The sequence below is a fragment of the Equus przewalskii genome, chromosome 16 (assembly GCF_037783145.1).
Source record: "Equus przewalskii isolate Varuska chromosome 16, EquPr2, whole genome shotgun sequence".
Classification (NCBI taxonomy): domain Eukaryota; kingdom Metazoa; phylum Chordata; class Mammalia; order Perissodactyla; family Equidae; genus Equus; species Equus przewalskii.
The window spans coordinates 14,618,975-14,634,713 of record NC_091846.1 but is presented as its reverse complement, the minus strand read 5'-3'; the positions used below and the strand labels follow the sequence as shown (position 1 = coordinate 14,634,713).

At 41.1% G+C, this 15,739-nt stretch overlaps 1 protein-coding gene across 13 annotated transcripts in view; it reads left to right on the top strand.

The window, feature by feature from the left end:
* DCLK1 (doublecortin like kinase 1) overlaps positions 1-15,739 on the top strand; it is a 324,739-nt gene that overhangs the window by 115,191 nt on the left and 193,809 nt on the right. The gene's annotated exons all lie outside the window — the stretch shown is intronic.

Here is a 15,739-nt window from a genome sequence, read left to right as displayed (position 1 = left end):
TTGTGATTTATTCAGTTAATTTCCCACAGGATTTAAAACAATAGATAATGAAATCATATAGTTAGTTGCCGCAAGGATGGTGGATTGTTGGAAGGAGCGACAATCCTGGAAGAACACAGACGCGTGAACACACACGTGCACACAGATATACACGTGTGCATACACACACACACTTGCAAATGAGCCAAAATATGGCATTTTTCTACTGGCCTTAATGTTTATTTTGTAATTCTTGATCCTCCAGTAAGTTTAATTTTCCCTGTGCTCCCCAGTATAAAACTACACTTAAATTTTCCTTATTTGTTTATTGCTTAAAATACTTCAGTGGAAAAACAAAATTTTATTGTACCATTAGCATTTCAATAACATTTCAAATCTTGAAAAAAATAATTTGCCATCTCTTCAAAAGAGTATATTGGTACTTAATTTTGAAGAATAAGCTTTGCACTACAGATTATTTTAGAGTGTGTTTCAAACTCATTTTATTCTCTAGCACATATTATTCTGGCAAATATTTGTTGCTAGATTTTACTAAAGAAACCCTTTAAGTTGTATGGTAATTGCAACTCAAAGCTACTTAAAAAAATTTAAAAGTTGTCAGCACTTTTAATTGACTATATTGTACTTGTTTTGGAAAAAATATTTGTCACTTCACTTGCTAAAGAAAAGACAAACCTTGAAAAGACCAAAAAGCCTATTCTTATCTATTTTGGTTCTTGCCTAAACTAAGCCTTGAGTTGACCACTGCCAAGAATAAAAATTGGATATTTCTTTTCGCACATTATACCTGGTCTTTTGAGTACAGCTCTTGTTTTGAAAGAGATTTTTTTTTCCTCCAACCTCATCGTACTTCTAAAAGGGGAGAAGGTGGGTAATCAAAGCTAAACCAGTTCTTTTGTAGACAAGAAAAAGGCAAGGGTGCATCCAAGCTTCATCTCGCTGATAGTGAAAAGAAACTAAGCAAAGCTGCCAATGAGCTTGATCTGTACAATGATGTGCTTTCATTCCCAGTTAATTAAGAGGGATTCAATAAGATCCAACCGTGGGTTCTGACCTTTCATCTTCCAAAAAAAAAAAAAAAAATTGCCCCACCAAATCAAAACAAACTAAAATGAAAGCTTTGTGTAGAGGTTCTCCAGGGTAATGAGTCTTATGTTTTTTATCTTGTTTTCTCAAAACAGTCCCTCTGTGTCTCGGAACTTTGGTATTTGTAGCGTACACAGCATATTCCATGGTACACATCTTTTCCGTTTTAAGCCCCAACTCAATGAGATGTCTTCCAGCAAACAAGAATATGTTGTCAGGGGTCCATTGCTGGAGGAGCTGTACGATCTTAGAATATCACAGATGGAGAGGACCAAGTGAAGAGACCGAGATCCAGGAAAGTGAAATGACCTGCACGAGATCGCAGAAACCAAGAGGGTACTCGAATTCCATCTTTTCAGTAAACTCTGTTGCTTTGATGGTGCTGAAAGAACTTTTGTCCCTTCCAAAAGGTAGCACTATTCTTTGCTATTAGATGTTTCTTTCAATATTGTGTTTTGTCTGCTGCTAAAGCATCCCTCATGTATGCCTTCACTTTTATAGCCATGTGTAGGGTACATACTTAACATATTGAAGATATGGTTTATGTGAATAAAATTTGTATTTGCTCCTCCGGTTCACTAACATATATTTAATGTCAGCTGCATGCTGAGTGCTGGTGATATCAAATTAAATAATAGATGATTCCCTGAGCTTAGATGTCGGAAAAGGATATTCAGGGGTTTTTTGTTTGTTTTTTGTTTTCTTTGGAAAACTTAATGTGGTTAACATGATGTAGTTATTCTAAATGGCTTAATTTTATTTATTATATCTAAATTCCTCAATAACATATTTCAAATGACGTTTTAAAGACTTTGAAGTTAGGTTACTTCCGATAATTTCAGTAATGGTATATAATGGTATATAAATGGAATATAATGCTAATTTATATAATGATATTTCAAAGTGAGTTCTTTTTAGATGTCACAATAGGGCATCCTTCTCTTAATGTAGCTTTGCAAGTGAGAGTTCTTACACATCAAACAGCCATCGGGTTATGGAGCTTGCCCCTGCAATGTCTGGTAGCTGCCAATGATGGCTCAGATCAAGCCGACGAGAGGCCTGGCTGCCTTCATCCTCACCCCTAGGACCGCAATCAGTGGGACATGCCAGAGTCTGTGTCAGCAGCTTGAGATCCAGAGAAAGCTGACTTGCTTCTGCCTTCAAGTTCTGAAACTCTGGGACTCCCAGGCAAAAAGAAAAACGACAATAGAGAGTAAAAGCACAGTGAGGGCTCTGGGAGGAGGAAGTCACCACTGGGTGGGGGCGGGGCGAAAGATCCTTAACACGGCCCTAGGAGTATGTGGGGTTTAAGATTCGCCTTGAGGATTAAATGGAAGAACTGAGAGAACAGGCCTGTCAGGTGCTTAGAAAGGAAGGATAGTAGTCAAGGTTCCGAGTGAAGTGGGGAAAGAGCTTGCTTGACTTGAGGTTTCCAATTACCTCATTTCCTTGCTTTTCCAGCCATATCAATAATTAGCCCCTCTTCCCGGCATCACTGTCCCAGACGCAAAAGGCTTTGCTCCCTGGAGCTTCAGACATTTTGGGGCTAGATTGGGAGATTCAGCAATAATTGCTGTTATTTTTGTATAAAAGTCAGTCGTTCTGTAAACAACAGTCTAGGATTAGCTGACTGGAGGCCCCAGACCCCCAAGCATCACGATTCCAGGTGTCCTCCCGAGAGAGCTTTGACCAATTTCCTCACAGAAGAGTTTGCTCCTAGGGCGTAGTGAGGCATTTAGGGATCAGTAACAAGGAGAAAGGAATTTAGTTTATTTTAATACTAGTGTTTTTAAATTCCAGCCTCATAATGGTTCTCTGTTTGTGACAAGAAAAACAAACCCAGAAAGAATGGAAGTCAAGGCCACAGGATAAAGGTTCATCTCCCTGACAGCGGGAGGAAGGCCTGCTCGGTCAGGTGGAAGGAAGGCAGTTTCACGCTGGGCCTGAGATTAAAGGGCACTGTGTTTCTATTTCAAAATGTCCTTGAAGGGAGAGAGACAAAAGAAGAGAAGGAGAAAAGGTTGAGGCCACTGATACCATCACCGATTTTGACTTTAAGAAACAGTAATGACGACCTTTGGGAGACTTATGAGGTTCAGGTTCAGCCCACCACAGCTGTGGGCGCAACTAGGCTGTCAGTTACGCTGAGTGACGGTAGTGTCCATGGACGAGTCTAATTTTGGTAGTAGAGATTTATTTGGGGAATTTTAAAATCACACCTGAAAATCAAAATCACCATTAAAATTTTATCACCATTAAAGTTAGTATTTTTTTTGTTTTTATATATTTTGGATTCATTGCCTAAAAAGTAGTAAACGTTTAATACATTTGAGTAGTAAAACCTTTAGTAATTGCAACTTCATTTACTGCAACTCTTTCTGCACTGCACATTACCGTTTCATCTGGAAATATTTTACAGTGTCTCTGTAAAAGATAAGGATACTCTTTCTTTGCAAGCATAACCACAATACTATTATCTTTTGCAAAAATTTAATAATAATCTCTCAATTTGTGTGCTGCACCTTTAATGAAAATATTAATGCTTTTTAAAAACCCTTATGAGAGATTTTCTTATAAAGTGAGCTCAATAATGTGTCGTTTGTTCATTCAACAAGCAATCACTAAGTGCATATCTGTTGGGTCCTGTTCTGTATAGCTGGGTGCAAGAGAGAAGCTCCTCACTGAGATGTGATGGAGCACACTGAATTTCTTATACCCTCTATGATATAATCTATCCTTTTCAGTGTTTGTAATTTGATATAAGCCCCACAAGATACTTAATATTCAGTAAAATCTCTAATTATCACAAAGTGCTTGGTGAGAAATCAGTAAAGGAGCAGACACAATCCTGTGCAGGCACCAAGGATGCTGAGGAGAAGCCTAGGAGAGTAAGGTGTGGGAAGAAATGGGGCAAGGGAGCACTTCAGATTGTCACATGGTGGGGAACTGGATTTAGCCCCAATTCAACTAGATACTTGAATGGAAGGTTCCTAGCTGATGAGGGTGCAGAAAAAGTAGTACAAGAGGAAGCCAGATTTTCAAAGGTTCAGTGGCGGGGCGTGGGTGAGTGGAATGGACTGTGTGGCTCTGAAGGTTTGGTGGTAAAATGGAAGGGAGCTTGAGGGGCAAGGCAGGTTGAGGGGCGAGTTCTTTTTTGAGGTAAGGAAGATGTAAGCAAGTTCACTGAGGGAGAGAGAGAGGAGAGAAAGAGGATGCCTGGTGAATAGGAAAGGGATATCTATGGCATAGAATGAGGATTTCACCTTTGGAAGGTGAGGGACACGTTATTTTCCAAAATCAGAAGAAAGGAGAAGAAGATAATTCTAGAAAATTCTAGGAGGCGGGAAGGCAAGTTTGTGAAGATTAGGCTGCATCTTTACAGTGGTGTTGCAGGTAGGTAACAGCTGCTGAAAGTGATTGCTTGTCACCTGGAAATGAAGACCGTGGGGGCCCAGCTGAGATGGAGTTTGGTTCATGAATGTGCAGGAGAGAGAGCTGGTTTAATTTTGGCTTCTTCCAGTAAATTTTTTTCCAGTCAAAAATTCAAGATGATGGCATTTACCTAGAGCTAGAGCTTATGAAAAAAGGTTAAGTAGGTGAAGGATTCTCTGGTTGCTATGGAAAATATGATTAAAATGGCCCGTCGTGTGGTCTAGACAGAAGCCATGATGAAGCCATGATAAGGATGAAGGACCAGTGGGCAGACTGAAGAAGGAAGGTGGGTGGAAATATGGAAGCCTATGATCAGACAGGACCTCAGCGTTTGGTATCTAAGAAGTATGATGATTCTGAGTGGTTGAGGTGGAGTGAAGGGAAGAGTGGTAGAATTGAGGGGGCTGGTGAACTGGGACATGAGAGGGTAGAAGAACCATGGATGTGCGTCTGAGGTGGCCTGCAGTGCTGTCAGGCGATGAGTGAAGAGGATGGCCAGCCACTTAGTAAAGGTCTCTTTTTTTTAAGGATGTTAAAAATCAGTCTGTTCAAAAGCACTTCTACTTTTTTATCAAAGTTTTTAGTATTTTACGATGGTAGGAATATATTGTGTCATATTTTCTACTTTATCTTAAGGACATTTTTAGCCAGTTTTCTTCTAAGACTCCTATAATTGAGTATAATTTTTTAATTTTACTTAAATTTTGTTTTACTTATTTTTTTACTTTAGGACACTTAATACAAAAACATTCAAAAAGGGAGTCCATAACTAAAGTCACTGAGGAAGGAGAGGGTGAGAGGACAGTATGTCAAAAGAAGAATTTATTGAGTGATGCTGCCTGACCGATGATCTAAGTCAGTGATTGGAACAAGAGAAACAGTTGACTGTACTTAGCAGAAAAATGGACTGTTTGTATTTTAGATAAATTTTCAGTAATAAAGCTTGACACAAAAATGCTAAACTTCAGATTGCTCCACCGAGCTAACCAGCACGCCTCAGACCTAGGCATTTGATTAGTTGAGGCACTTCTGTATAATGGACCAAAGGAATTGATAGTAATTAGTCCAGGAGAGGTTTACTTTGTTTTTTTGTTTGTTTTGCTTTTATAAAAAAAACTATATGATTTAAAGACCATTTCATTGCAAGCCTCTTGACTTATAACCTTATTTGTAACTTTCTGGTTGAGAAAGAATGTTTTCACTACAAACCAGTCGTTTTCAATCTAGGCAGAGAACCTAGTCAAGGGCAACACCACCTCGTGACTACTGGTATTAAAAACTATTGATAGATGTAAACGTGTGATTGGCTTGAACTGTTTTTCTTTGTCAGAATGAAAACAGCTCTTGAAATTAGAACCATGTTTGTTTCATTCACACTAGAAAAAGCCAGAAAAGTGAAAATGTCTTTTGCCTCCAAATTAAATTTTCAACCTTCTGCTCTACCATGATTTTTCCCCCTTAAAATGGGAGTTGAGAGAAGAGATTCGAGAAAATTACATCTGTCTAGGATTTGGTGGGATTGAGGCCTGTCTTCATCAATAATATATCTCATTTCTGCATCATTAAAAGGAACTTGATCCAGATAATATGTGTTCATCCTTAGTGGAAAGGATCATGAGATCATCAAAAATGGGCTGTCCTGGCTTTGTATTTGTATATGGATGAGTCTGATCTTGGAATGAATTTCAAATCACAGATGTACTCCCAGGAGAAAGAAGCCATTCTGGAAACTGATTGGGTTTTTCCATCCTACCTTTTAGTCAAAGCTTTATTAAAGTCCTTTCCTGGCTAGGAGACTATTCTCTCTGACGCAAATGCAGGGAAGTTGTTAAGGGGCTTTAAAGGACTTAACTGTATGCAAAACACATAGTACAGGAATCAGAGTGTAAAAAAAAAAATGCTTTAAGTAAATAGCTATATAACTTTGTGGCCAAGAGGTTGAATGCTCATTCTCAGTATTAAGTGTACAAAAATAAAGTTATGCTGTCCACATAGAGGAAAGCAAGATGTGTGCAGAGGATGATGCAGAGTGGATAATGACCCTTCAGAAAAGTTGTGTATTAGTCAGGGTTTCCCAGAGGAACAGAAACAATTGATAAGTATAAATATGGAAAGAGATTTATTTTAGGGAATTGGTTCACATGATTATGGAAGCTGGTCAGTCCAGAATCTTCAGGATGGGCCAGCAGGCTGGAGACCCAGGGCAGATCTGATGCTGCAGTTCAAGTCTGAAGGCTGTCTGCTGGCGGAATCCCCTCTTGCTCTGGGAGGTCAGTTTTGTTCTATTCAGGCCTTCAACTGATTGAATGAGGCCCACCTGCATTTTGGAGGGCAATCTGTTTTTCTCAAAATTAGCAATTTAAATGTTAATTTCATGCAAAAACCCCTCACAGAGACATCCAGAATAGTGTTTGACCACATATTTGGGCACTATGGTCCAACCAAGTTGACACATAAAATTAACCATCACAAGTGGGAATGGAAGGCATTGCACATGGTACTGTTTGCAATACTGGCACAACTGAGTGAATCCCAAGGAAGAGAAGGCTTCATCTGTTTCTCCTACTTAAAGCATTGGTGACTTTATTTGAAATGAAAGTATATCAAAAATACTGTTGGCCTTAAGAAAAGTCTAATTTAGGAGATATTCTAGACAAATGATTTTAATCTGGTTGCTCATGTTTGAAATATTTCTGCTAGGTTTGCATTTATAATACCAGCGAGGAAACAGAGATTTGTGGAAAATATGTATGATCTCATACCTGGGTTAATTTATATTCTTTCAGGTTGTCAATCAGAGCCTGCCACTAAAAATTAGCAATCTTCTTCTATTATTTGCCCACCTGCGATTTAATCAGACAAGCCAGCGTATTCTGTCTAATGATTTAGGAAGAGGGGAGATTTTCATTCTGCAAGATAGTTTTCTGTTAATCATTGATGAACTCGAAGAGCCTGCCAGATTGTTCCTCAACATTTGAATTGGTCTCAGTAAAAATAAAGGAAGATTTACATAAAACTAAAAATGTTCTTATTTATTCTGGCTTTGCTAATAAAGTTACCAGATTGGTTTCCTCCTCTTTGTTCCCTGAATTCTTTTCATTCCTTTTACTATATTTTGGTGTGCGTCTCATTAAAATGATTGTCCCATATTAATCAGGACATTGAAAATAACATTAGATTTAGCATTAAAATGAACTTAGTTCACTCAAACATTAAATAATTTCCCCCATTGAATCCTCTTAGACACAGACACTTAGGTTTTACCTTCCCAATATGATATTGGAAAAATGAGGGAATGTCAGCAATTTGGTGTAAAAAAGAAACCCTTAGAGTAATAACTGAATGTAGAAGCTCTATTTTCTTGATCTTATTCTACTGGAGCAGAGGTTTTAAAGAAAAGGAAGAAACCCTATCACTGTCAAGTTACCTTTGGAAACACTTGGGAAAAAATTACTCCGAGCATATGCTATTTGATGAAAATTTACAAATTGCTCTTCATAGTTTTCTCAATTTGTGGAAAATCTGCGTTTTCAAATTCAATGTGCTACATTTCCAACCTGCGTGCTTTTGAATGGATCTTAATGATGGGCATTTCTTTCTGCCACCCTCTGTGCAGTTCTTTGCTGATTTATGTCAATTGCCTTTAAATGCATGGTGGCATCTGGACAGTGGATAAGATAGTAATGCCATCCCATGCTGGTTGCTCAATGATGCAATTGCTTGAAAATTCTAAAACCCATAATAGCTTCAGGTCAGGTTCAGAAGTTCATGTACAGTGCCAGACGTTTGAAGACTGAGTCAGAATCGGAGTTCTGCCAAAATAATGCCCCATTTGTCAAGCCTGGTCTTGGGCAAAAGCTGCTGGAAGCTCTCATTCATCAAAGCCAATCGTTGATAATGAAGCTTGAAGGAACATGAAATATCTTTTCTAAGGGAACAGACAACTCTGCCAGTTGGCTGCCTTCTTTTATTTTTAGTATAATTACCAGGGGCAAACTGTCTTGCCAAATTGGTACCTTATATTAGCTTAGAGTCTGTATCCTTGTGAGCTGATGCAAAGATGTTTTATTAGTTAAGAATATGTGCCTTAAGGTCAATTATTCTTTCAAGGTTTTTCTTGTGGACTGTAATGTGCTTGATGACTCTGTGGTGTGGGAAGCTTACAGAAAGAAAAGCAGCGTCAGGAGAACCACTTCTCTGCTTTCCCGCTTGCATTTTATCTGACTAATTTGCTTGACTGCTGCCACAAACATCCATAAGTGCATAGATTTCTGCTACATGGAAAGTTCCAGAAGAGCTGTGTATCTGGAATACCTCAATCAAGCCTGGAGCTGAAATTGTAAAGTGTGGTTCATTCCAAAATCACCATGCCCTCAATCTACCTCCACTAAATGCCTTAGCTTTTTTTTTAGAGGCTGCATGCTACTCTCCCCCTCTTCTTTTCAAAGGGCTCATAGTACTGGTTCCAACATTTCAAAAGGATGTTTTGCAGAGAAGAGAAAAGGACTCACAAGTAGTCTGAAATGCTAGAAGAACAAGACAAGCTAGCTTGTCCCTTTCCTCCATTCTTCCTGCTTTTCATATTCCACAGTCAGCTCTTAAAAGCCTTCGACATTGAAAAGAAGAAATGAAATATGGTAGCCTTAAGACTGACACATCTCCTAGCTCCTTTTTCGTGAGTATTCAGAGAAGCAATTCAGTTTGAGCCCTGTGATACCTACCTAGGAGGTAGACAGCTCAGGTCCCAATGATTTGTCTCTGAAGCATCATGTGATGTGTACTTCTGATTAGGTGGCGGCTGGATATCATTACCATTATCAAAAAATGTTGATTAATTTCTCATGTGTATAGGACTTTGTAATTCACAGCAGACTCGCTTTACCTGCTCCTCACAACAACCTGGTGATGAAGGCGAGGTGGATATTATTAGCATCATCATCATCCCCATTGTATAGATGTGGAAACTGGGGATGAAAGGCTACCTCTTTTCCCGAGGGTTCAGTTAGAAAGCGACAAATCTGAGATGAACCATGCTAGGGCTTGTGCTTTTCCTTTTTTCATGTTGCCTCCTGCCTGCTGTGAGCAGACTTGGGTGGCTAGTGAGGAGAGAATTATTAAAGGTCCTTCCTCTTGGTGAGCTTAAGATCTACTTGGAGAGACAGAATAGAGACGTGAAGGAGACAAAGAAGAATGTGAGGTGGGCATTGCTAAGTCCTAACTGAGTGGTTCTGAGGTTGCTTGGTGCAGGGATGTCATGTAGGTGAGGCACTGAAGGCAGAGGATAGCAGAGAAAGCTTTAGGGAGGAAGTGAGACACGAGTTGGGTCTTAGACCCAAGAGAGAGCAGGAGCAGCTTGAGCATGGGCATCACAGAAGCACACGCATATGAAACATGAAGGCTGAACAAGCAGCTTTGTGGGACTCATGTGTTACATAAGGAAGTAACTGGAAACAAGGCTGGAAAAACAGCGTAAGGGCCAGAATGTGAAAGATCTTAAATGCCTGGATTTGCACTTTATCCGTTAAATAATACAAAGACGTTGAAGACATTTAGAACAGTCATCATGAGTCAACATTTAGATCATGAGGATTAGTGACTAGAGATTGGAGATCCCAGAGAGAGGGTATTCTTTCAGTGCAATTAATAAAGATGGGGGCATTGAAATGAAGGAGTGGATAACCAAGTATCAATAAGGAAAAAGTCAGCAGGATTTGGGGGGAAAAGATGAAAATAGAGGATGATATAATTTATTGTCCAACCTGGGACTTTTCTGGTCAAGAGACCGAGAAAACAGGCATGAACTGGGGCCATCCCAAGCAAACTGGACATATGATCATACTGGTCAAGAAGGAGGCTAAGGTTTTGAGACAAGGACAATTGTGGTGTCATTGATGAGAGAAGGAAAGCCAGCCAGGAAACTTAGTTTGTGGAAAGGCTAGTGATCTTGGACTCTAAGCTTTGAGATGACAGTGGGATGTCAGGTGTAGATTTCCAGTGAAAAGTCAGAATTGCACAAAAGTTGTCTGTATGTCCTTCTGATTTCACCATTCATTCCTCCTTCACCCCAAACTTAAAAGAGCATTTTCTTTTAAAGAAAACAAGAGAAGTCAGAAATGGTGGTTTCTTCCCGGAGTTGCCAACATGTTGCACTGTAATTCTTCACTTTAGAAACTGGAGCCTGAGTGTGCTGTCAGGAACTCATCATCTAGATGAGTCTTTGGCTAAAGCAAGGCCGTGCACATTTTCCCACATTAAAGAGGATTATTTGTCTCCTAAGTGGGTTCAGACTACTTTGAGCTTCCAAACAGCAGAATTGAATGTTGGCTGTCTACCTGTTAACAGGTGAGGTTTTTCAGAGGAAGAAGCGTGAACTAGAAAGGTGAGTGTGGGAACCAGTGATTACACGTGATTTAGTTGTAGATCAGAAAGGATTGGGCTATTTGTTGTCAGGTGCTTTGGGACTTCTCAGAGAAATTTTTAAACCAAAATATTTTCAGGCTGGTGAAATCCTAAAGCATAATTTTCATGATTGGAAATGTCATTTATGGGTTTTTCGGGACATTTTAGGTGATTTATGTGGCACTTGCCAGACATTTAAAAAAGCTTTATCAATGCCACGTTTAAGATCCTCACAGCATTCTTTCCAAATGGATGAGTAGCTTGTTACTTGAGGCTAGAGGAAGGCAAGCAGTTTCAAGCTCACAGAATGTTCTTGAACCAGACCTGGATTTGCCAGGAAGATATGTCCTCTTGCCCCTTCCGGGAACCTAGTTCACAAAGCAAGCAGAAGCAGTCACTACATATTGCAGGAATTTGGAAATGTCATTTTCCATAGTTGGTTATTTAATTCTCCAGGCCTACTTTGTAGACATTATGTACAGAGAGTCCATCAGATTCTAAATAACTTTGTTGAAATATTCAGAAATACTTCCCTAAAAAAATTTCCCAATGTTGGTTATCTGTTTAAAAACCAACATAAAAACAATAAGATATGAAGTTTTGCTTGGAGTTCACAATGAGAAACCATCTTAGAAACCATCTGCCCTGACTTCAGGAATGGTCATGGAGTGTAGACAGCTCCACCCAGGTGCTGTGAGGGATCCAGAGATTTCCAAGCCCAGCCTAAAGTAAGATACATTTGCTTGAGGTTACAGAACTTGTGTCTAGGAAGCAGCTGGAGAAAAGGTGTCTAATACAGACAGCCACAGTCTCAGCACGCAACACAAGTTCAGAGAAGGGCCGAGAATGGCCAGCTAGGGCCTGGGGTGGAGAGGGAGCCTGAGGGCCTTGCAGTAGAAGTTGGACAGGGGGACCATGAGAGGCCCTCCAGGCAGAGAAGAGAGTGGGGGCCAAGGAGCCAAAGGTGACTGATGTTCCGAAGGGAGTTCCCATTGTGGGAGAGGATGTATTCCAAAGTCCTGGGAAATGAAAAGGCTTTTTGCAGGATGCTGGCAATGTTCCCACCTTAGCCAGGTGTGAAAGGTGCTTCTCTCTCAGTAAGAAGAGAGGCCCATTTCCTCTCCTACCTGTTGCCAGTCTTTCTGTTGTCTTTCAGTAGTTTAAAGTATGTTCCTGAAGTTTAAACCCCTTTACTACCAAGAAATGGTCCCTGGGCCCTTTGATTTATTGATGAAGCTGCTGAGCTCTGGAAAATCTTGGGCTGCCTTTAAAAGCCGTGAAGCTTTTAGCATTCTCCAGGGCAGGATGTGGAAAGGATTGTTTCAAAATACAAAGAGTGGTGGCTGTGGGGTCTGATGTTTTAAAATATAGGTAATGAATAGATGCCATAATTTTCAAGTGTTGCATCAGAAAACATATTACATAAATGTTCTTTTTTTTTAAATTTGTATTTTGGTGTTTAGTATTAGTACAGATTGTACTCTGATATTAAACCAATTTTTATATCCTTAGGAACAATTAACATGGTTTTAAAAGGAAGACATTGTTGGGAACTAGGACCTAGGGCTGTGAATGTATTCTGTATGTTTATTACAGTCTCTTCACGAGTGTGCTGCCTTCAGGTATAATTTTTATTGGATACACATAAAAGAATATAATTAAGACTGGCCACCCCAGGAGTTGTGCTTTCTTTGGGGGAAAAAAAGGTAGTGTATGACCCAGGCAGTCTCCTTTCCTCCTGCAGTAATTATATCTAGCAGCTGTCGACTCTTAGTTTATCACCTATCGGTTATCTTTTTAAGATTAAAGATTATTTTCTTCAAAAGGTTTAAGGGTAGTGTTTTGAGATTCCAAAGTATGTATCTTTTACAAAAATTAAATTCACATGAACTCTTCCAGTACACGTGTCCTGTGAGGGAGTCAGTGGAGGGGAGTCGGTCCAGAGAAGAGCAGCGCATAGTGGGCATCGGAGAGAGCCAATATGGCATAGATACTGTACCCCATCATCCTCTAAGTCGTGGGATCATTTGTAAAGTTCCTAACTCATTTGTTGAAAATTTAGATTTACACTGTGGAGGATGTGCCTGCAGGCACTGGAGTGCTAGCATGTGATTTCTGATGGCTCTTTAAATCCTGGAGTTGGCTAGGCTCCTGGCCATGTGCTGATCATGCCCTGCGTGTTGTTCTGGGCAGCACACTGATGCGGCTCTCCTGAAATGTTCTGGGCTGCAGCCATTTCCTTATTGCAGATGAATAATGAATGGGCTGTGGGTGAAAGCTAATGGTTCAAGATAAAATCAGAAGCTTGCTGCACCATGGGTAATGTTCGTTTGTCATCTCCATGGAAACCGCTATTTATCAAGACGCGCTAGTATTTTGGAAGACGGTGAGGAGTAGTCAGTTTCTGTAACTTCAGGTCAGCTGTTGAAAAATAGTCTTAAGAAGCACAGATTGTTACAGAATGAGTAACGAGAAAGCCATCTGCATGCATTGGGGAAGCTCCATGAGGCCATTCTTTTGGATTTTCATAAATGGTAAAATAAATATTAAGCTGTAAGATATGAATAGGAAATTGGGTTAATACTTTCTTTCCCCCCAAAACTACCACTTGGCATCTGGGTAGGCTGCATAGTGAATGAGTGCTCAGACATTCCCTGTGGCTTTCCTGGGATGCAGGGCAGAGGGTTGGCACTGGTGTCGGGAAAGCTGAGAGCAGCTGGCAGCACAGCACTGGTACAAAACGGGCCCCCCAGCCTCATGCATGAGCCACATGCCTTGTCTACTGCCTGGGTGCGTTGTCCGCACTGCAGGCAGTGATGTCAGCATGCTGCTCTCACACTTGGGGTTGGTGCTATGCTGCAGCTCAGACAGCGTGTGGGGCTCTGGTCTACCAGAGCCCTGAGGACTGTGGCTCTCTGGTCACTGGTCACTGACAGATGGAGTGAGGAAGTACAGGGGCTGGCTGAGCTGGGAGGAGCCAAGAGAAAGAGCAGAAGTGATGAGAAGGGCAGGGAAAGCCCAAAAGTGGGGCCCAGAAGTAGGTCAAGTGGGAAGCTGGACCTGCCATCACTCGCACAGCAGGCAGTCGGCCAGGCCCAAGCCCAGGGACTCCCAAGGTTGTGTGGCTCCTTAGGCCTGGTGGAAAAGACGTGAGAAACATTGAGGAGACCATACCATAAAAACTCTAGAAATGTTGAGACGTGAGTAATATATTAGAAAAGTAGTTCTTCACACCATAAGATTTTGGCCTTTGAAGCATATAGTATTGGGTTCCTAAAACATGAGCAAAAGAAGCAAGTTTTATAGACATGGATTCCCTCTTGGTTCCCCCACATATGGCCTCCTCACTTAGGGCAGGTTAGATGTCTTCTCTCAGCACCTTTCTGTTGCATCTGTAAGGGGGGGGGGGTGGCAGCGGTCCTCCTCAGGGTCACTTTAAATGTGAACTGAGATGTGTGAAAAGAGCCAGCCTAGTGCCTGGCACCTCACCGCTGTGAGTGAAAAAGAAGTGGTTTCCGTTGGCTGACGCTGTCTGTGTAAGTCTCCACCTCCCCGAGAAAGTGGGGCGAGGGATAAACCCAGTTTGCTGCAGGAAGCAGCTGGGCCAGACAGATCCTGCAGGGATTCACTTTGCCGAGGAAGAAACAGTCGTGGCTCTTTGGCAGACTGCTTAGCCGGGTCTCGTCTCTCAGTGACCCCCACCCCCACCCCCGAGTTCTTCTGGATGTCTTGGCCCAGCTACCTAGGGGTGCAGGCGCCTGGAGATTTGTGTCTTCTGTGGAGAGTGAGAGGTTGTGGGTCGGCCATCTGCATGGATGTCACTGCTTTTATGGAGAAGTCACCATCAATATTTCATCCTGAGCCAGTCTCCGGCTCCCACCTGGCACATTTTCCACTCCTTGCTCTGCTCAGTTAATGGGAGCACAGAGAAGGGCAAGTCATTTTAAGATTTTTTCCACACAAAATGTTTTTAGGAAAATGGAGCTTTCATAAAAACATTAAGCTTTCTCAGTGCAAACGTAAATGGCTTTTTAAAAATTGTTACCCAGACTTCCTTGAGGCAACAGAACTCGCCTTCCTGCAGTGTTTCCTTTTACTCTGGAGGTCTCCCCTCCACGACCACGTGTCCTGCACTCGGCACACATCGAACAGACAATTACTGGCTAGTTTACGACCTGAGGAGCCAAGGGGTAGGTCTGCTTACAAACGCAGCCTGTTGGTTACGGAAGGATCTTGGACAGCCTATTGAGATCACGAGGGTCCCAATGGTGTCTGCGTTTCTCCAGCCCCCTCCCCCAGTCATTTACTTAGAGAAGGAGGAGATGCAGAAAGCTGCCAGCGATCTGTACAAGAAACCACCCCAAACTCCTGTCTCAGCTGAATCATGAAAATTGCTGTTTTTGTGAAAGAGATGATCCAGTTCTACATCCTCAGTATGTGCTTGTGGTTTTAGCTGGCTATTCAGATCTGATTGAAAGTATGTATACAAGCCAAGATATAACAATGAAAGCTAAACACATACCCCTGAGAAGGTGTAATGGGAGTAAACTCTACTAGGATCTAAGGGGTCACTTGTTACCCAGTTCAGGACTAAATCCTCAACTTCCTGTCCCTCCCTTGCCTCTTCTTGTAAACGGGGATAATGTGCTTTATCTATCTTGTAAGTGTGGCTAGACTTTATGAACTCTTGATATCTTTTCCAGCTCTCTGATTCTGATTATTTGGATTTTTTACTTCTCTTTAAATCTAGGGATAATTAAGAATAGTAATGCTTCTGGGCTGAGGATGTGAATTTCTTCCTGATAAAATATCTATTTCTTCC